General features: G+C 34.2%; 1 protein-coding gene and 1 pseudogene across 1 annotated transcript in view; both read right to left on the reverse strand.

Annotated features, from left to right (window-relative positions):
- The window catches only part of RAB27B (RAB27B, member RAS oncogene family), a 125,506-nt gene extending 103,336 nt beyond the window's left edge, over window positions 1-22,170 (reverse strand). Inside the window, exon 1 of the mRNA XM_039841195.1 lies at window positions 22,144-22,170. The gene's annotated coding sequence lies outside the window, so the exon portion shown is untranslated. The remainder of the gene's footprint in view (window positions 1-22,143) is intronic.
- Window positions 16,886-17,001, reverse strand: LOC120589563 (uncharacterized; annotated as a pseudogene).
- Window positions 22,171-23,022: the final 852 nt, after the last annotated feature.

Here is a 23,022-nt window from a genome sequence, read left to right on the forward strand (position 1 = left end):
CCTCTTCCACAATGTAAGTTTCTTGACTTCAGTGACTATAATTTGTAACTCAGCAGCTAGACAGAGTCTGACACCTATGAGACATTTTAAATTATGAATATGTCCATGGTATTTAGTACCTACTTCTTTCACAGTACCTATTACCTTCTACAGTATTTACTGTGTCTTTTTTTTTTTTCTGTGTTTTCGACTAGACTGTTAACTCCAGGAGAGGTGTCAAAGACTATACCGTCTGAATCTTTGTTTCGTCAGTGCTAACCATATTGCCTGACCATAAATAAGTACTCTTTCAATGAAAACTAAAAGAAAGAAGGAAAAGAAGAAAGAAAGGAAAGTCCAATTTTCATATAATGGTTCAGCATAATTTGAAAAGTTTAAACATTAAAAATTTAAGTATAATTGTAATATCCTTCACTTCTCTACTTAAACAAAGAGAATAATTGAAGATTTGTAGAACTTTAAGAACGAGTTACTATCTTCACATATCTGACCATAGAATATTTGTATTATAATATTACAGAGTTGAATCATCATAAGATTCTGAAATTATCGATCTCAGTGATAAAAAATGACGTTCATACATGTAAATTGCTCCCTTTACATGTATGAATGGACGCAGACATACTAGAAAGAATGGCTAGTGAGGAAAGATGGAATTTTCATTGTATGTAAATGTGACACGAGTCTTTCCTCTTTTTAGCTTGTGCACAATGTTGTTGAAAGCATGACACTAATTGACGCAAATCTCAAACATCAGTTATGAAGGACTTAAGGACAGTAGATATTTTAAAAAGCATGTCAGTAGGTATTTTAAAACAATAGATATTTTTTAAAGCTCAAGGCAAAGAGCATAATCAATAAGAAGTATTATTTGGTAGCTAACATTCTTATAGCTTGCAATGAGAATCGCAAACAAAAAAAAATCTTCTAATATTATTTGTGGTATTGCTGGGGAATGCTATGAATATGTAGAAAAATTTTGTTCCCTTCTTTCTTCCTCTTTTTTCTCTATCATCTCTTTTCACAACCAAATAAGACACTAATAATTTGAACTCAATCTCACCCATTTAGTAACTTTTTTTTTCATATAGTATGTTCTTTTTAGAAATTACAAAAAAATCTTTTTCCATTTTCTTTGCTATTTGTAGGTGAAAGTGAAATATAATTTAAAGAAGCCCTTCACAATCTCTATTAGATAGTGGAGGAGGAGGGTGACTCATGTTACACAGTATAGCTGTAAGCACCTGTCATAAGAAGTTAAGGTCTATGAACCCAAACTCCTGTGGCTAAGAACAAACTCCAGCAAGTTTTAGACTGGAAGCTAAGACAAGGCCTTCGGGCTGGAAGGACGTCACAGAATCTGGAGGAGACAAGTTGCCGTTCATGAAGGTGAGCCACCATTTGTGAAAAAGTGATCTCTTCACAATGCGTCAGAGTCACCTGGGTTCTCTGTTAAAGATGCAGATGTGTACCTCAACCCAGACTTACAATATCAGATTCTCTGGAAGTTGGGCCTGAGAATCTGCATTTTACCGGTCTACCCTGAGGGTTCAGAGGCATGCTAGAATTTGGAGACGTCTCTTTTATGCCATATACAAAATGTCTGTAACTATGACTCTCTTCCCTCCCACTCAAGAAAACTGCATCATTTTAGGAATAGCCTTCAATTCCACCTAAATTTAGGCAATTCATTTAGAGACTTTTATATTTCACTAACAAGAAATTACTTGTGACATATTGTACAGTGAATCCCAAAGTGCTAAGGCACAGAGGTAAGAACTGCCAAGAATTCTGGGAGAATCCAGCTCACTGAATTCCCACAGTAGTCATTCTGACTTTTCTCCAAAAGCTTGCCCTTCAGACCCATCCTCATAGAAAATATGTTCATTATCCTCATGAGAACCCAGATGATTTTGTGGATGTAATACAGCATTATAATTTTAAATAGGATCAGATCAACCACTGAGAAAGTCTTAAGAAAGAGAATATAAAATACTCGAGCTGGAAATTCTAATTTCACAATCTAATAACTAACATTGGTCCAGAAATCCATGTGTATTTTAGAATGTCGTAATTATTTGGTAGACAAGGTGTGGGAAGCAAAGAGAAAATTTAATTAATTCATACATGGGTGTGTGTATGCTCACGCACACGCGTGCACACACACACACACACACACACTCTCTCACTCACTGAAATGCCAAGAACTATTATTCAGATTTTGTTTAAAAATCCTCCCACATTCTTCAGACTAAATCATCCACTCTGGTCATTTGTAAAACACCACTACCTATCATTCTCAATTTGTAATTTGCATCCATGGCAAAATGGCATTGATTGGTCTTATCTAGGATTGGTCTTATCTATATTTAAGTCTTTAAAAAAAATTCTATGTATTAAAACATCTTTGTTTTAACTATGTTACCTAGAAGGAGTAACCCATGTATATTAAGAATTACTATTATACTAATTTGTATTTTTTATAAAGTAATATGAAGAGAAAAAGACATTGGGCTGGCACATTTGGATCAGCATGAGGGGAGAGAATAAAATTCTACAGGATGGAGTCCTTTTTTATAGGTAAAAATAGAGGAAATTCAGGAGTAGTTTGAGGCTACAGAGGATTTGGAATTGTAGGAAGGGAGGTGCTACTAAATGGTGACTAGGCTAGGGAGCACCAAAGCCAAAAGTAAAAATTCTGTCTCAGCCTGGCCCGATGGAATGCTACAAGAGAATCTGAAGCAGATGAACGTTTCTCAGCTACATGGAGATCTGAGGAGTAGGCAGCTCAAGAAGAAACGGATTTTATTTTAATTATAGGTAAACATTAAATAAATCTCTGTACTTTTTCTTTTTACTATTAGGAAGTTATTTTCCTCATGTCCTCCAAGACAGGATTCTCAGATAAAGCTTGGCTTATGTTATAAAATTTAAAATAAGTTACTTGAAGCAAAATCATTGTAGAAGTGCAAGTGTACAGAAAATGAATTGAGGATTGAGTATAATACTAATCACTTCTATGCATTAAGCACTTAATATATGCCAGACATTTTACAAAGTGTTTTATGTATATTAATTTCACTTTCAACTATGATGAAAGGTATTATTAGTCTCCCAGTCTTTCAGATGACAAGATAAATGCTAATCAGAGTAAACAAGGATAGCAGGTAGGTGGATAGAGACAAGGTATACACTCAGTCTGATTTATTTCAATCCCTTCTGTCTTAATTGCAAACCAAAATGCCTCCCAAAACTAAGAGTGTTAACTACATAAAAAGCACTAAATGTAAGATTCTTTTACCTGCAAACTCCTCTGATCTATATAAAATAAGGTCAAATTTTCAGAACGTTTTCATAGATTGAAGTATGACCTAGGGAGAAATACTACACAATATATCTTTAAAAATTATTAACATCACTGAGAGCTTATACCTACCAGGGATGCTCCCAATAGGAGCTATATCTAATAATACCCTTCCCATCCAGAAACCAAAGTGAACCCTTGGTTTTTGTCCCACGCAATTGCTAATTAAAAGTCTTATCTCATACCTAGGACTTAAGCAAAGGATATTTTTTCCATCTGATAGCACTGGCATAACCTTTCTTTGGGAAATATTTCTTTTCTTAAGAGCACCTACTATTTTCACTCTTCTCAGACAAGGATAAAAACTAGTAAATGGACTTCTTTGTCCACCTAGCAATTTCCTTCTAGTTTCATCTCATTATCACCAACTTCTGACACCGCTCTCTCCCACACAATGAGATACCTCCTTCTCTATACTCTCATAGCTTTCTACACATATTTCTCCTCTGGCTTGTGTATCATGCCTCTATACAGCTGTAGATCATTCACCATGTCACCAACTAGACTGCAATGTCCATCTTTGTATCTATCTTGGCCAACATGGTGGCCAACTCACTGCCGTATCTCAATAAATATTTGCAAATCGACTGAATGAATGAGTGCTTTCAATAACTCCTTTTGAAGTATTCTTCTTTCTCGGGTCGCATTGGTTCTGACCTTCTTTATGTCCTCCTGTAAAAAGAAACAAACTAATAGCTCTAGATGGCGGGTGATTGGGATACAGGGTCATCTGCGATCTAGGCCTCAGAATTCTAGTATTATCAATTATAGTCCAAATCTTAAAGGAAAAAAATGGTTTTTTATCTTATCTTAGAAGATGTTTTTACCACATTTTGAAATAAAAATAGATAACTAAAAACCTGTCCTGAAATGAGGTAGGAAAGGTAAAAGGAATATTAAAGATCTATATCTACTAATCTTCCTATTTGGGTCCAATATGAGTTGCCTAAGAGATGTACACGTAGCCATGGCTCTAAAACCTTCCAATGAACAAAATCAATCTGTTTTATTGCTGTAACACTCATTCACCATTTTATTTTAAGAGAGGCAGTACACTGGTTAGCACAGACTAAGACACATTGCTTGGTACAAATTCCCTCGAGAGACGTTTACTAGGTATCACTTATGTCAGAATTACTTCTCTAGGCACTGGTTTAGCCACTATTATCTCCTGTCTGGACTATTATGACAGTCTTGGAGCTGGTCCTCTTGCTTCTACCATTGCTCCCTTGCCCTCAAAATGAAACATTAACCCTTGACAACTCTTGTACCCTTGGCTCCACCTCCCCCAATGGTTTCCCACCTCCCCAGGCATAAAAGCCACAGTTCCATTAGATTATTCACTCTGTCCACCGTGGTTCCCTGTTTTGTAACTGATTTTATTTGTATCTGATATTATTCTCCTCCCTCTCATTTTTCCCAAACCATGTTTACCTCTTTGCTCTTCCTTGAACATGGCAAACATACTCCCGAATAAAAGGACAAGGCATTCATTGGGCATCATCCCCTCTGCCTGAGGTGCTCTTTCCTGCATTTATTTTCTGTTATCTCCTACACTCATGGAGCTCGGCTCTGTGCCTGAGGACCACATGATCGGAGTTTCCTTCCCTCACCATTCAATCTAAATCAACCCGCAGTCTTGGAGCCCTTGCTCTTCTTTAATCATCCCCATCTAACACATTATATATAGATGCATTTGTATGTTTGGGGTGTACTATCCAGAGCTCCAGGATTACGGAGATTCTATCACCAGTGCCAAGAAGAGTATCTGGCACACAGTAGGCACTTAATAAATCTGTATTGAACAAATAAAATATATTTACTAATAAAGCTTGAAATTTATTTATGTTAAGAGGACATAAAATGTTTAAAGCCATGCATAGAAAAGCTAAATAGTACAATATTTGAATGATATGCCACAGAGTAGCACAGAATTTAGGGCCAGATGTGACATAATTGGCATAGACAATAATTAGATGCTTTTGCATGCTTGACATTACATTGTAAAAGTACAAGAAAGAAAAATTATTCTGTTTCCACTAAGTTACTGAAAATCCCATCCCAAATTAGAAGACACACTTTTGAGAAGTCAGCTCCTATAGGCTTCCAAAAGTAGTGCAGAATCTGATCATCTTCTCAAAAGTTGTCCCCACACATGAGTTGACAGCAATGAGAAATTTAAAAGGCTGTCTTGCACACCCTCGAATAGATGAGACCTATCAGTGTTGTCTTGGGATATGGCCACCGTCTGCAGAGGAAACCACGTTATACAACCTTTGGTCTTGATATCCAACTTGGCAGTTTCCTGCTTGTTGTTCAACTCCAGAGATTGGCTGTGTTCTCTCTCACAATCTAGAAACACAGAAAGTGTGGAAGCCATATTGCCTGACACCTACCACTCAGCTGTCTTCAGGGCACCTGCTCTTATAATTACTTGTTTTGTACTCATAAAATGCTAATAAACTTGAGTATTAGCAGAAGCAAAACACAGAAATGGAAGTAAATCTATTACAGAAATAGCAAATGAATTCTTAGTAAATAATGAAAGATTTAAGCAACCTTATATTTTTAATATTTGTTTATCTGAATTTAACTTCTTTTGCCCTCCATTATTATAAATTTAGAAAATCGTAAACATGTACTTTTAGTTTTTTTTTTAAATAAGCCAGGATGCTAATGAACTCAGCAAGATGAAACTGCATTCAGAAATTTAGCTACAAAATAAACTGCATTTGTGACAGTAACATCAACACTGTGCTCTACCCAACAACATTATGACTCAGGGAACATCCTCTCAGATACATTCTTGGGAGACAGTGTTCCAAGAGGCTCACAGCTTCCTCCAGGGTTACAAAAAAGTAACCTTTACAAGAGACTGCCTCAGATTTCCTCTCAGTCATTTGCTCTAATCAGAAAATAAGACTGTTTTAGAATTCTTTTCTCTTTCAAGATTTACACATGAAAAAACTCACTCTTTGATAAAAAGCTGCATTAACTTTTATACCAAAACATACTTTTACTTGTAGCATGAGCCTTCAGGCTAAAACCAATCCCTTAAGACTGATTTTGCCAGAAGAAAGAATGTCAGAATTCCCAGAGCTGGTTTTTATGAGTAGTTAAATTCTAGAATATGTCTTCAAAAATCACAGGGGATTTCAGTTCTTACCTACTGTCACTGTCTGCCTCTAGGTAAAAGGAGAACCAAGCCAGCAAGGGTAAGAGGTGAGTCACTCTTTATTCAGCAAAAGGACTTGCAGGGTTTCTGCTTCAGTAGTAAATTCAATAAGGTTGGATTACTACACAGAAGTTCAGCATGGTCACTCCGTAGAGGTGACATGCTAATTCACAAGGCTTTCCATACACCTATATGTATACATATATACATACATATTATACATAATAAGCTAGCTATACGACAGCGTATATAGTGTACTAACTTTTGTGTAACAAAAAGAGTGAAAAGACTATATATTCATATTTGTCTGTATTGGCATAAAGAAACACTGAGCAGGTAATAAAATGATTAGCCTAAGGAGCAGAGGTATGGGGAACTTGATGGGTGGGGAGAGCAGTAAAGGTGAGTCACCTTGGTGCAGGCTTATTGTCTGAGTTTTGAACTATGACAATTTTTTACTTATTCAAAATTTTAAAAGGTCCCAGAGGGAGATATGACCTCCTTTAATAATAACATTTAATTTTATCTTATCTTCAAGAATAATTGTGATTCCACTTGGCTCTTTGGTTTTGTATGCCAAGGATATTATTATTGAATATTCATTGCTTCCACAAAACACTTCTTGTGAAAGTAGACCGCACTTAGATTATCATCAGGCCCAAAAACCTAGGTAAGGCTATATTGAAAATAAAGACTGAGTTTTTAATTGTGTCATCTTTTCTTCTGCTGTGTTTCTCAGACTTCTTTCTTTTATTAATAAATATGCACAAGAAATAAAATTTCTCTCTCTCTTCATCATTTTTATCACCAATCAATTTTAAAAAGTACCATTTAGTGAGAACCTACTATATTCTGGTGTCTATGTCCTAATCTTTCCATTTTACAGACAAGGAAAACCTGTGGCTCTGGACACTTAAGTGACTTGCTCATGTTGCTAACCTAGCACACATGCCAAGCTCAGCCTGATTAGAAAGCTTTTACTCCACCCATAGGCATGATTCTACTTGAGAGTAATGGATGTGTTGACTGAAGATGTTACACTTTTAAGCTGTGGAAACTCATCCTATGAATGAAAAATTGGAGAGATGTTCCTTATTTCCTTTTCTTGTTAAACATCCACATGAGTTATGCTACATTGCTGCCTATAATGAAAATAGGCTTTGGAAATGTACATTAGAAAAATGATCTCACTGCTAAAATGTTTATCCAATGGATGGAAGAAAAATGTCTTTTCATTTCCTTCCTAGCCCTGAGGCTCTATCATTCTCTCTATTTAGACATCAAAGGAGTTAAGAGGACAAGGTCTATGAATCAGTTCATTACCCAGGGGACTAGTTAATAAAAAGTGTAAGATAAAATCTCTTATAAAAAGATCCTCAATATTACTGCCTTACATGGAGTCAATCAAATAATTGACCTTAATAACAACAGTCGTGGGATGAATTCTTTCTCTAGTCATGTGAACTGGTCACCAGGTCTTGCACAAACCATAAAAAAAGGTGCAAGGGCTATATCAAAATTAAAACTTATTGTTCTTAGTAAAGAAGCAGTTATGAAAGTTTTAAAAAGGCAAAAAAAAAAACTAAACATATTCTTAGCATTCAATCCAGGTATTGTGCTCCTTGGTTTTTACTCAAATGAAATGAAAACATATCCACACTAAAACCTGCACATGAATGTTGATAGCAGATATATTTGTAATTGCTAAAACAAATGGAAGCAACCAAGATATCCTTCTGTCGATGAGTGGGTAAATAAACTGTGATACATCCAGATACTAGAATATTGTTCAGAGCTTAAAAAAAAAAAAAAAAAAACTATCAAGCCATGAAAAGATATGGAAGAAACCTAAATTACTAAATGAAAGAAGCCAGTCTGAAAAGTCTACATATTGTCTGTTTCCAATTATATGACATCGTTGACGAGATATTAATAAGATCAATGGTTACCAGGGTTTGGGAGGGAAGGGATGAATAGGCAGAGCACAAAGGATTTTTAAGGCAGTGAAAATTCTCGGATACAGTGATGGTTACATGTCATTATATATTTGTCCAAATCTATAGAATGTTCACCAAGAGCGAACCCTAACGTAAACTTTAGGCTTCGAGTGATTATAATGTCTTGATGTAGGTTCATCAATTGCCACAAACGTACTAGTTGTTGGGGATTGTTGATAACTGAGGAGGCTGTGCATGTGTGGCAGAAAGGATTGTATGAGAAATCTGCGGCCTTCCTTTCAATTTTTGCTCTGAGCCTAAAACTGCTCTAAAAAAAAAAATAGTCTTAAAAAAAGACAAGCCACAGAATGAGAGAACATATTGGCAATATTTTATCTTAGAAAGAATTCGTACCCAGAATATACAACCTTACATCTCTATGATGGATGACTCAATACAAAAGTGGGCAAAGTTTTGAACTGATACTTTCCAAAGAAGATAACAAATGTCTAATAAGTCTACTTCAAGATGATCAACATTGTCCATCAAAGAAGTGCAAATTGAAGTTAGGAAATACCACCACACAACCTACTAGAAGGGCTAAACTTAAAACATTAACAACATCAAGTGCTGGTGAGGATGTGGAGAAACTAGAACTCTCACACATTTCTGCTGGAAAAGTAAAATGCAACAAATACTTTGAAAAGACATTAGGCAGCTTCTTACAAAGATAAATGTACACTTATTGTAAGACTTGGAAATCAAGGTTCATAGCAACTTTATTCATAGTAACCAAAAAAAAAAATTACCTAAGTATCTCTTAATAGGAGAATTGATAAACAAATTTTAGTATACCCATAAAATATTATTCAAAAAGTTTTTTAAATCTTGAACTGCTGATACATGCAAGGACATAGGTAAATTTCAAAAACATTCCACTGAATGAAAGAAGCCATACATAAAGGAGTTTGCGCTGTATGATTCCATTTATATATAATTCCAGATAAGGCAAATGAATTTACAGTAACAAATAGCATATCAAAAGGCCCCCTAAGTTCAGTATTGATGCAAAGGGACATCAGGAGACTTTTGGGGCAGTGACAATAATATTCTCCATCCTGATTGTGTCATGGTTATACAGAAGCCTACATTTTTCAAGATGCACTCAGTTGTACACTTAAAGATACAGTTTATGTTATGCAAAGTACACCACAACAAAGTTGTTTTATTAAAAAACGCTCTTGCCCGCGTCAAATCCCGCCCTACAACTGGCAAAAGACACAGATCAAATTCTAAAAATCTTGTGAATTTATTTGTGTTCTAAAAAGGGGGTTAAGGCAGAGATATATTATGTAAAAATCTGGGATATGGTAGGTGACCAACAGATATCAATTTCATTCTTTTCTTTCCAGTTTTTCTTATGTAAGAAATATTAGTAACGTCTTCAAAGGCAGTCAGCTACAAAATACTGAGAAATATGCAAAAGGACAAGATTATGAATCAATGCCCAGTCATCTAAAGGCAATTCAAGGAGTCGGTATTATACGAAAGTTCTTCCCTCTTTTGCGATTTATAACATGACCAGGGTTTTAGAATCCCCTTGCTATTAACCTTCCTAACTCTGGTATCTCTCACTTGTTATTGAACTCATTTGGCATTCAGCACACACTTCCTATATTAGTCATTATACTTTAAGCTCATATTCTTGTTTTCAAACTTTGCCATTAGTTCCTAGAAGGTAAGAATGACATCTGATACCACCCCCCTTTTTTGTTTATGGCTGATATGTACAGAAGAGGCATTCAATAAATCTTGAACATATTGTCGATATTGTTGATGATACTGACATTCTCATTTTTAAAAATTTCTCACCTCATCATATTATTTAGTCAAATTACTTAGATATTATTTACTTTTATATAAAGTGAAAAAAATTAAGAGATTCAGTCAGATAATTTATGATTTTTTTCTCTTAATGTATTCATAATTCTAGGATCATTTGCTTAGTCTTTTAATAAACACGTACTGAACATCTTTTTTTGGCCAAACATTATGTTCAATGCTGGAAATACAGAGATTATTCTGTGCTCATATGTTAGAAAGGGAATCAAATACAACAATACATTGGTGGGATAAATATATTATGAGAAGTGTGTGTGGAAAGGGAGAAAGATAACACTGAAATAATGTTGCAGATAAGGTTCAAAAAATAAAATTTTGATCCATCTATTCATTAGCTAATCTAAAATTCTGCAATCAAATTTAATGTCACTTAGATAATTGAGTGTAGATTATCTCTAATTGATACTATAAATAAAGGTTGAACTATTTGAGCATTAAAATTGTGGTTATTTTCCGAGGCAAGGAGAGTAACCCTCTTTCTCTGATTACTTAGGCACCTGCAGCTATGCCCAAAGCCAATAAGCTCATCCAAGGCTTCACTCTTATTTATAGGAAAGAAACTCTGTTTGCATGAGACAGCCCAGAGTGTCAACAGTGAACCAGTATGTTATAAGATTAGTATCTGACTTCTTTCATTTCAGACCTAAGTGGAAGGTCAAGCTGACTACTGCATGGGCAGCTTTCTTCTGTAGAGGGAAATATTTTTGGCCATTTTGAATGAGATGTTGGTCACTAGAATTTTGTCTACTTGTGTATTTTCTGGATGGCAATTTGATATAAAAAAGTAATCTGTGCCAATCTGCTTGTTCTCTTTTTGCCAGAAAAAAGAAAATAACACTTAAAACAGTTCTTTCAAGTCATTAACACTTCACCCAATTAAAAACTGAAATGCTCATGCTATCTCCTTGGCCAAGGACCTTCTACATGATGTTTTCTTCATAAAATTTCCTACTTCGCTCTCTCCACAACATTACATTACCTGGAAAATCACTAATTATCCTCCAGATCCTAATTTAAATGTCACTTTCTTGGAGATGCATTTCTTGACTGCATCCTTCTGAATATACACCCAGCTTTTTTCCTTGCAGACTAGGAAAGGGTTCCCCTCACATGCTTCACAGTACTTCATTACAATAACATTTGTAATTAATTAGCTATTTGTTTGTTTTATGTCTTCCTTACTAGTCTGCACCTTCCATATGGGTAAACACTGTTCCTATCTTATTTGAATAATAGGCATCTAATAGCTGCTTTTGTTTATTTATTCAATAAACAAAAATTTACAAACAATAATGAAATTCAGAGAAATAATGTTTTCATTTTGTTAATGAAAAACTCCAAGGTAAAGTACTTCCTTATAATAAAAGTAATTTTCACAACTTTAAAACAGCATTCTATTAGATACTGTTCTATTTCCTTACTGTACCATCGAATACTATTATTAAACCTAGGTTCCATTTAACACAGAAGTTACTTTTGTGGAAATAAGTTCAATTTCATTTTATCATAATTGAGCATAGAAAAATAAAATTCTATTTTAAGTAAAAGGCAAGACAAATTTCCTGAGGTACTGTGGTTGCCCTGACTCACATCTTTTCTGTTTTGACCCACTTTGATTTACCAGAACCATTAGCCATATCCCTACTTCTATGATTTTGTAAGAGGATTGATTGAATCACCTTGAGTAAACCAAATAATACATAATATATTGCAACAGTATTATATTTTTTAAAAGTGTGCATTGCTCTAAAGTCATTTTTACACTACTACCAAAATATATCATGTATCATTTGGTTTACTTATATAACTCTCCTGTTTGGGCATTATCATGATACATATTAAGTCTATTCAGATAGGAGGCATTTACTGTCTAATTTTACTTTTAGATGGTTATAAACTCTACCGCAATTAAGTGTCAGAAAACTTCTCTGAAACTTAGAAATAAGGCAAAAATTCGGGCAACATATCCTTTTAATATCATACAGAGTCAACAGCCACCTGAAGATGGTCTAGGTAGGCACAGTGCTATCCCAAAGAACTTTCTGTCAAGATGGAAATGCTATCCAATATGGTAGCCACTGAGCATGTGAAAAATGGATAGTGTGACTGAGGGACTAAATGTTCTATTACATTTAATTTTAATTAATTTTAGTTTAAAGTCTAATAGACATATTTAAATAGTTAACGGCTACCTTATTGGACAGAACAGGTCCAGAGGAATGTACTATTTACTTTGTCTCATTTTTTGTTATTAAATGTCTCAAATTTAGTAAAATTACTTGTTAATCTGTAGAATTTTGTACATAGATATGCAAATGATTTTTGCTCAGTGAATAAGTAACTCCAAAGATTTGTGGTCTGCTGGTATTAGCAAATTTTAAAATTTGACTCAGTAATTTTATCGTAACATATCTTTGTTAATTGCCTATATATACATAATTTCTCATATTTTCTCTGAAGCAACCATAACATCTGGTTCCCTTATTAATTAATAAGTTATATAAAATTGTTTACATATGTTCATTTTATGTTTGCCAGAGTCATGTGAAACTTAGACTAGCAGTTTTGGAGGTCATTCTCAATAGCCCCTAAAATTCACTCATAAAATTACTTTTGAGACTTCTCAGTGAGCACCTGAGAAATCACAAAGATTTGTCATTTTTGTTTTTAAAAGTAAAAATCAAAGAAGATGCTATAAATAATCAGGTTTGTTTGGCAGCTTCGAAATCATTAATTAGTTCAATATTATCAAAAAAAAAACTGCATGGGAAGAATTATAAAATTAGAAGAGAGTCTCAGACTTCCTTAGGATAATTTGTATAAGTAAAATATAATATAAATATTGTATAAATTAGATGCTTTTTTGGAAGGGCCCTGGAGATTCTTCAGTGTCATCTGTAATATTTTCTTTCCCTCAGGGAAAACATTGGTCAAACCATTATGGGAACCTATTAGAGAATTTATTTTCCCTCTATTCTGGCATCATTTATTGTCATAAATTAATCACAGCCAATCAGTATCATCAAACAGCTTTCTGTTTCTTGATATCTGCCTAAAGGCTCTGCCATAAACTATAGGCTAGAACTGGTGTCTTCAACAAAGGACAGTACCAAGAACTCTTCAAAGAACAGACCCCTCAGGATGGCCCCTACACCCACATGGCTTAGACAGCTCGAGGCTCTGCTAATGGAAAGGGCAGGATTTCCTGGACTCTTTTAGTCCAGAACCGGATGTAATACCTGAAAGCAGATCGCTGGCCCTAGATCCAAGGCAACAAGATCTGTTCACCAGAACTAAATGAGCTCACGAGGGATATTAATTGTGGTTCTTTGTCTGAAATGTGGTTGGCATTATTTCAACTTTCTATCTTTAATAAATGTATTAGAAAACCCTTTCTCTTTCTTAATCCGCCTTGAATTCTAATCTTAGAAGATTATGCTTTTACGAACTGAAATTAAACATTCAGAATGGTATCTGAGTCTCACTGACCCACTTGGAATTCAGAAGCAAATATTTTTACTGAGTCTTTTCACTTTCCATGGCAAAAAGTCATTTGCATAGGATCAATAAACTGTCCCCCATTTTTACTGGGATATAAATGCACTAATCAATGTTGAAACCATATTTCAGGATTCCTATTTAATTGAATATGGTAGCTCATCAATAAGTAATATATGTTGGGTGGATGCCCACAAAACCTTTCTAGAAAGCTGGTCTAGCACCTGCTTCCAAAGTCCAAGCCTTCCGGCTACTAATGAAGTTATTGACAGCAGGCCAGGGCCTTTAGCAAAGTTAAGAGCGGTCTGGAAGAAAAGATTTCACCTAAATTTATAGATGCTGCAGGTGAAATCTAGTGTTTGAGGATTTGTTTCTTAGCCTTAGTATGGAAGAGGTACTTAAAGAGAATTCGATAAGTCAACTCAAATTTTGTGGCCTTAGAAGTTGCTCATTATTGTATGGCCCTAGATTAGCAGAGCAAACTCCATGAGGTCTAGGCTAATTAACACTTTTGGTAAACACTTAGGAAAACAATCATATAAAACCTGTGTTCCAATAAGATTTCATTTACGAAACAGGTGATAAACTGGATTTGGTACACAAGCTAAGTTGTCAACCCCTAAAGTAAACATGGAAAGAGGCAAAAAGATGGGCGGAAAGTACTTTCAATAACATATGGAAACAAAGGCCACCCAGATTAAGGAAAGGAACTTAATTCATCTTACTATTTATTAGAAGTCTCAGATTTAGTGAAGTTACTTGTTTACTTGTAGGCTTTTGTCCCATAAAAATGCAAATAATTTTTATGTGGGAACAGATAACCCCAAGGATTAATCTTTCTTTTTTTTAAGTCCACAATCTTATCCAAACACTTTTTTTAAAAAATTAAATTGCCAATATACACCTAGCTTCTTAAATGCTTTTCAAACTGGTCATTACATTGTACCGATATCCTTTATTAATTAATTAAAGAAAATCTTTTACATGTGTCCATTTGATATTTGCCCAAGAGGTATGGTTTTACATTTTGAAGTTGTATTTTAACAAACTATATGCTGATACAATAAGGCCAGTTTGAAAATTATAAGATATGGTTTCTCCTTCTACACCTGGCATGTCATGACCTGACTAACCACTTGGAACTTCAGGATCTTCATCTCTAAGCTAGGGGTGTTGGACCAAGATTCCAAACTCATCTTAAGTATTCTAAATCTGAAAGGTTTAGATAGATTAAATTTATTATTGAAATGGAATATTACTGAAAGAAAGAAACTTGAACATTCTGAAAAGAACTCAGACAGACTTGGACTATCTTAGGACTTTTTATTGCAGTTACGACTAAAGGGATCCATTCAAAATGAAAAAGCACTGTTTAAATGATCACTTTGCCAGGAGCAATTGCTCTTTAATTGAGCCATTTCTTCTACAGATAGATAACTTTTGACATACACATAGAATGATACAAGATTTATATCTCTCCTAGAGTTTTTTCTTGTCAAGGCATAAAATAGGGTCATTCTTTATCAGAGAACACATACAATGCTCAGATATGAAGTCTCTTCATGCTTTTCACACTGAGAGCAAAGTTGCTATAGCTCTGAAAAGGAATTTTGATCTCGTTTAAATTTAGACAAATGGAAAATTGTAAATAACTAAAAATTTTATCAAGATGGGCGTTGGAATGGTCTGTTAAGGATTATAAAGAGTTATTTATTCAAAGGATTTTGAAATGTAGTTTATAAAAGAAGAGACAGGCAAGATAATAATTAAAACAACATAGATTAAAGTATAACACCTACGATATTCATGACGCAGATAAACCATTTTGGGATTCCATCGATAATGAATTTGGTTGATATTTATTTTATGCAGCGATTGAAATTATTTTCTATATGAAGAAAATACAGGATATTGCAACATAGACCGTCTTAAATCTAGGTATGAGTTAATTCTAACCTTGAAAATGAGATTTACCACAGGACATAATAGTTATCAGAGGAGGCCCAGTAGAAAGTTGGCCTCAGAATCAGAGTCATGGATTTATTATAAACCGATAATTTATTTATTTGGCTATCATGCAGCTGTGGTTAAATGGGAAAATTTCAAAGCTGCTCAGTTTGGAAATTTAGTTGTTCTATATAAACCCTTACAGAGTACCCTGTGGTAAAAGGTAAAAAATATGCCTGGTTAGACATAATCCAACGAGATGCATGGATAAAAGTGAAGTTTTTTTAATGGGATTAAATAAGATTTAATAACTATTTTTAAGACTAGAGACTACTTTCTAAATTTTCAAGTCTGGATTATATTACTTTTTATATTATATATAGCTAATTTGAACTACATAGTTTCTGAATAAATAATATTAACTATATTAAATTGATCTTTGTCATTTGTTGAGATGTGCTTCGTATTTTGTGTTAGTAAAGTTTTATACGTAAAAAGAATGTTTATATATGCTTAAAAAGAATAATTTTATTGGTTACAGGTTTCATGTGAATCCATTAGATTGATATTATAAATTCCATTGTTCAAATTCTCTATCCTTATTAATTTTGCCCAGTTTCTGAGAGAATTATGGTAAAGTCTCCCTATGATGTGAATTTGTCAGTTTCTCTTTGCTTTATATATGTTTATACTACTTTAGGTTGTGTTATTTAGGTACTTACAGGATCAGGATGGATATATCTTTCTGGTGAATGGTATGTTTAATCATTATTTAACAACCCTTTTAAATCTTAATTGTGCTTTGTGCTTTAAAATATATTTGCCTACTATGATTATTGCTATTCCAACTTTAAATTAGTAATTATCTACCTGTTATATATCAATGTACTAATTATACTTATTCCTTATTTAGTGATATGAATTTACTAAAATTCAATACATTGCAATAAAGAAACTCAGATCTAAATTGATAAAGTTCCTTTTCCAAGGACACATGGAGTGTGATGGAACTGCAGACATATTTAAATATATATATATTTTTTTACTTGTTATTATTATTTATGCCTACAGCACCTGGTCTTCCTAGGTGGTCTCCCATCCAAGTACTAACCAGGCCCGACCCTGCTTAGATTCTGAGATCAGACATCAGGCTTGTTCAGGGTGGCATGGCTGTAGACCATGGACTGTGGCTCCACTGGGGCACAAACCCAGGACCTTCTACATGTAAAGCAGACGTGCTAACCGCTACACTGGGGAACCACGTCCTTAAATATATTTAAATACTAGCAGCATAAAGTCTCATGAACTTGAATTTTACTTCCTGACTTGATCTTCTCCATTGCTTTTTTTTTTTACCTCAGCAAGGGTCTTTGCTCTTTCCCGGTCCCTCAAAAGAAGAGATTTTAGTCTGAGTTCGTCAATTTATGGCTGCCAACTGGAGAATTCTGTCATCTTCTACAAGATCAGAAACTTGGCCAAATCAAATCTAGACCTATCAGGGAAGTTTTCCCCCCAACCATGCCTCTTTTCAATGCCAGTGTCTTTCATGCTTTTATTTTAGTTTAGTTTTCTGTTTTGGATTCTGTCTGATAAAGTAGCTTCAAGTACATTTAGCTGATAATCCAAGATGAATCTTTTCCTTTGAAATTGGCTAGGGGAAAACATTGCTGAACAATTTTGATGCTCTAACTAGCTATATTGTCAAGATCAATAGGGGGAAAATATTTAAAAGTCACCCCACAGCAATTTTCCAATTAAATTTTTAAAAATACATGGAATATACCTGATTGCTTGTGTGCAGATATATATTTTATGTCTGGATGCTGATAAGATGACAAGACTTCAAAAGTGTTTAGATGTGAGCCACTGTAAGTATCAATGAACTACCTTTTCCATCAATTAACTTTCTTCTTCAACTTGAGCCTGAACCCTGTGCTGGGCACTGTAAAGTGCCATGTTCATCTCATTGAACTTTTCAAGTTGTGTTTGACAGGGTAAATCCAGTAAGCAATCCTGCCAAGGCACATGTGTCTAACCTCCTTGGAGGTGGTCATCCCAGTCTAGCATTCCCTGGAAGGGACAAGACCTTAATTAATCCCCCATCAACCACCATGTTGGTGGTTTCTGAGGCAACGATCAAAAATCTACCACAAATGCATCTAACAAAGCTCCTAATTGAGACTTGGTCTTTAGAAGATTCAGGAACAATGCTCTCTCTTTCCACTGTCTGTGGGAGTAGATGTTCTTTCTCCCTCAACATGCGTGATATAGGATCACCAAAAGAATTTCAGGAAAGGGACACAGGAGTGATAAATAGGTCAGTAGTTGTTTATTTGACTACATATTCCAAGGAGTGAATTCATAAAGTTGTAACACTTTATAAGTCAACACATATAAGTCAACAACACTTGATGACCATGGATGCTTAAGATATTGTCATAGACACTCAACATGTTACCTTATTTTTTTGAAAACTCTGTAAAGAAAAGCTCATTGTTCTAAAAATTCTGTAAAGTTTTATCAAGGGAATAAAATGCTCAAGACCTCAAGGTTTAGGAATAACACAATAGCTTTAAATTGTAGCAGGTTAGCACGAAGTCTGCCCTCTTTCTGTCATAGGACACTGCCACTCACTACTGAGCTGCCTCTTGTACTTTGATCCCTGATGATACGTCACTGTTTCACACACACAAAAAAAATCACCAAAAAAAGTCACCAAGTCATTCTTTATCATGGCACTCTCTTCTAATTTTCGAGTTAGTCCCTATCAGATATATTCCAGTTTATTTAATTTGTAATAAGTTACATAATGAATTGAAAAGAATTTTAATAGTAATGTGTTTGGTTTATAATAGTTGTTTGTTGCCTGTTTCCCTTCACAAAATAATGAAAACCATGAGTGGTGGGACATACCTTGTTAACTGTCTAATTTCTATATCTGGTATACAGTAAAGAATCAATAATATTTATTAAAGAAAGATAATCCCAAAATATTAAATGCCTGGGTCCATAAAATTTTACACTGATTCCAAAGTGTCAGTTGCAATTATTATATTATATTTTTAGGAATAGCAAAGCTCATTTGTAACTTAAACACCAATGGAATCATGATTAATATTTACCAACAGTTTCCTTAGAGTTTTTAACTTCTCTCTAGAATAAAAGACATAAGTGGAAGAGAATGAGAGTATATTTACTGTGTCCCTTGTTCACATCAGTTACAGTTGTGTGAACCAGAAGGGACAATTAAAACAATGTTTTAGATAAACCTGCTTATCAATAATGCATGGCATACATTTCATATTGTTAATTGGCCTTTTCTACTCAAAGGCTAAATCTCATATATTTAAAAGCTTTCTGCAGTACCTATAAATGTATTTCTTAATAAGTGAAAGCAGTTTCTGGAAACAAAACCATTGCTTTTGAGAAAGGCTTCTTCCCAAAACCATATGAAGAATAGTTTACACCTTTTGCCAAACTCAAAAATAATAATAATAATAATAATAATAAATAATAATACATAACTTATCCTTCCTGGTTCACACAACTGTAGCTGATGTGGACATGACATGCCACTAATATGATCTCTTTGCTTTCCCTTTAAGTCTTTTATTTAACATAAAAATGTTAAATAAAATCATAATTAGATTTCAAAGAAATTCTCAAGTTAGATATAATTCCTATTTATCGTGGCTTGTATATGTGACCTACAGGTTCTTAAAAACTTGCATGAGCATTGTAATTACCTTTCAGGACAGATGAAGAAGGACTATTTGTCATTTCTTTACATTTGTTTCTTTATCCTTTCAACAAACACTCCGAACTTCTCACAAGTCTACCATATGAACTTCTCACAAGTCTACCATATGAACTTCTCACAAGTCTACCCCCAGCTGACTAACTGCATTTTCTGGGGCTTCTACTAGGAGACATCTTTTCTTACCCAAAGCATAGGTACTCAGAAAACCAAACTAAAAGCAAACTGAGATGTCAGAACAAGTTTTCCGATGCTCCTCTTCGTCCTTTGCATCAGCTCCTTCCAGGTGGTGTTAAGAATGTAAAAGCTATTTTTTCCCATCTCTTTCTTAAATGTCTTACTAAGCACCCTATTCATGTGAAAAGTTATGTATTTTAGAAAAAAATAAAACAAAACAAAACACTGCTGAGGGTGAAATCGGTGTGACCAGATGGGCTATTTGCCGAATCTCTTTTAAATAAAAATGTGTATGTTAAAATTTATATTTTAGATATATCTACTTTACTATTACTCATTAAATCTAGATAATAATGATATTCACCTGGATCTCCTGGGCAACGAGATTTTTCAAGGCCTAAGGGATTATCCTCAGGGATAAAATTACCAGATAATCACTACTTTCATACTTTAACAAATTAGTTTTAGCTTTTGCATTTTATTCTTTAGCTTAAGCCCACTTATTTTCCAGCAATCCCAGACTTCTGTTGCGCATTGTTTCTGTTGTCTTCTGTCAATTAGCTCTAGCAAGTAGACTTAATTTTAGGACATGGATTCAGGAAGAAAGTTTATATTCTGATAATATCAAATTCTGAATGAGATCTATGTTGTTGAGAATTTTTTCCCTTACCATCATTGAATTCAATAAATCCTTAGACTCAACATATAATGAAGATATTTTAAAATTATTTATGGTGAGACGTGTATAATGAGCATGACATAAAGTTGAAGTCTAAGACTGTAAAACACATGCTGGGCAAAAATTTTCAAAACTAAGTATTATTTGAAGAATTGAGTCATCTTTCCAGACTTGGATTATAGAAAATTTTTTTAAAAGCGAGAGGAACCTTTATTAACACAAAGTTTATGGGGTTGTAGTATGTTGTTATATCAACGAAAAATGTAAAAAATTACTTTTGCTTCTCACAATAATGAAAGTTTATTACTACCACCAATCTGATTTCCCTAACTTCCTCCAAAAGCAAGACATTATCTTCAAAAAAGATTTTCTCTGCTTAACATATATAGCAACCTTAACATATTATTTTTACATACTTATATTCATTTACACTTAAAAACGTTGCGAATTAATTGTTAAGATCATTTGTAATTTTTGTTACATATTTTAAAATGTAGCATATTTCTATAGTAAATATTCAATCAAATGTTCAAAATATTAAAAATATGAAACAATAAAATAAGACTCAATCCTCCCTCCCTCGTCTCCTCTCCCTCTTCTATAAAACAGTTTTAAGGAGAACTATAGGTATATTTTTAAAAGTTTAATACTTAAAGAATTTGAAATCTCATTTAGAGTAAATCCATATATCAAATATAATATACTTAAATCATATAATTTTTGAACCATTAAAAGTATTTTTACATTTTTTTAATTTTTATTAAAGTCACATTTTTTAATATTGATGCCTTGCTTTGAGTCATACTTTTATATTTTCTTTCCTAAAATAAATTGTCACTGTTAAATTTTCCTATAAGTTGACCATTAATATTTCTCAACATTTTATTCATTTTTAAATGTGTTTACCTATTACATTTTGGTATAAGACATCTAAATTTGATCTAATTTTTAAAGTAATAATCTAACAATTTGACAAGGTTTTAAAGTTTTCAAAGAGTTTTTAACACATGATATTGGCATCAAGGCCCTAAAAAAAGCCTTCGATTGACTTGTAAAATACTTAGAGAGAATGTCTTGTTTTCTCTGTAGACTCACTTTCCTTTGGGTTTTCTAATAGCAAACTAGTCACTTATCAACCAGATTTATTATTGAACAGGAAAGGATGTCTTAGATTATTAGTTGTTTTAAATGTTTCTGTGTGTAATCCACTAATTGTAGTATTGAGTGTAGTATGCCCAAGAGAAAGCAAACTAGATTTTTCTTCAACACTGAGAGGTACAAATGGTTTAACCGTTTTCTGGCAGCCCACATTTATGATAAGCAGAAATAAAGAAAGCATAAAAAGACTCCTACACTGCACCGCAGCAATGATCAGAAAGGACAATCTTTGAGCTTTGAAAACAGAAAGCAGAAAGCAAACAAGCAAGCAGTCTGCAGCCCTGAGCAAAATTTCTTTCCCATCAAAACTCTGCTGCAAAACCAGCTTCTCCTCTTGCAAACACACAGGCTAGAAGAGGGAACCACAGCCACTCCAAAGTGGAGTTTCAGGCCGTCATTAGCGGTTTCTGTCACCGTCTTGGCGCTTTTCCCTCATGAATGAAATATGCAAATGGCATCTCACATTGGCTCTTTTAATGAGGAAGAAGAAGGTCAAGAGACACAACTAACACAGCCAGCACGTTAGAGATTTGTGACCGATGTACTTACACCTCCAAATGCCTTCAGATTTCAGCCTCTGGAAATATCTAGCCCATTTCCTTATGATACTGTTGCTTCCATCGGCTGTGGAAATTAACATAAAATAATATAGTAATCCAACAAGTGCTAGACAGCATTCCAGAGCATCAGATTAAGTGAACACTAAAGGCACATTGACGGTGTAGAAAATCTGAATGGTAAACAGCAAGTAAATACCTTCCAATCGACCAGAAGGGGGAAGGATGCTGAGCTGCTACAGCTGCTGCTTGCTCTCTTGTGTAACAGCAAAGGCTGCTCAATCCTGCTGACAAGCTGTGTGAATAGTGGCCGCCTATGGGCGTCTGGGCGGTCCTAGTGCCTGCTGCAGGTTAACACACAAGGTAACTGAAGGACCTCCCTATTTCTTGTGATACTTCTACGGTGTGTTACCAAGGGTTTCAGGGACTGCAGCTTGTTAAACATCAGAGCAGTGAGGTTTGAGTTTGGGAAAAGTGATTAGTAAACAGGATTTGTTAATGTTTTCAGTCCTGTTGAAACCAAAAAGGATTATGGATGATCTTGTCTGTTAAATAAATAGTGCTTTTAGAAAAAAATAATAATAATTTGCATATCTATTATATTGACTGCAATCAGTTTATTTCGTTTTTTCCCCCACATTTAAAATGTAAAAGGGAAAAAAGAATAAAGAAGTAAGGGTTGTTTAAAAGTTTGATTATCCTTTCTGACATTTGCAAACAGTGTTTGTTAAAGGCTTAAAAACTTTGCTTAGCATATTTTGTCCATAAATCTCAAAATACATGAAAAAAAGAAAAAGAAAAAAGAAAAAGAAAAAACCGAGACCTCCAGATTTTCTCTAGGAGAGGCAAAATGTACCAGACTCACTATAAA

The sequence above is a fragment of the Pteropus medius genome, unplaced genomic scaffold, assembly GCF_902729225.1.
Source record: "Pteropus medius unplaced genomic scaffold, Ma_sr-lr_union100, whole genome shotgun sequence".
NCBI lineage: Eukaryota > Metazoa > Chordata > Mammalia > Chiroptera > Pteropodidae > Pteropus > Pteropus medius.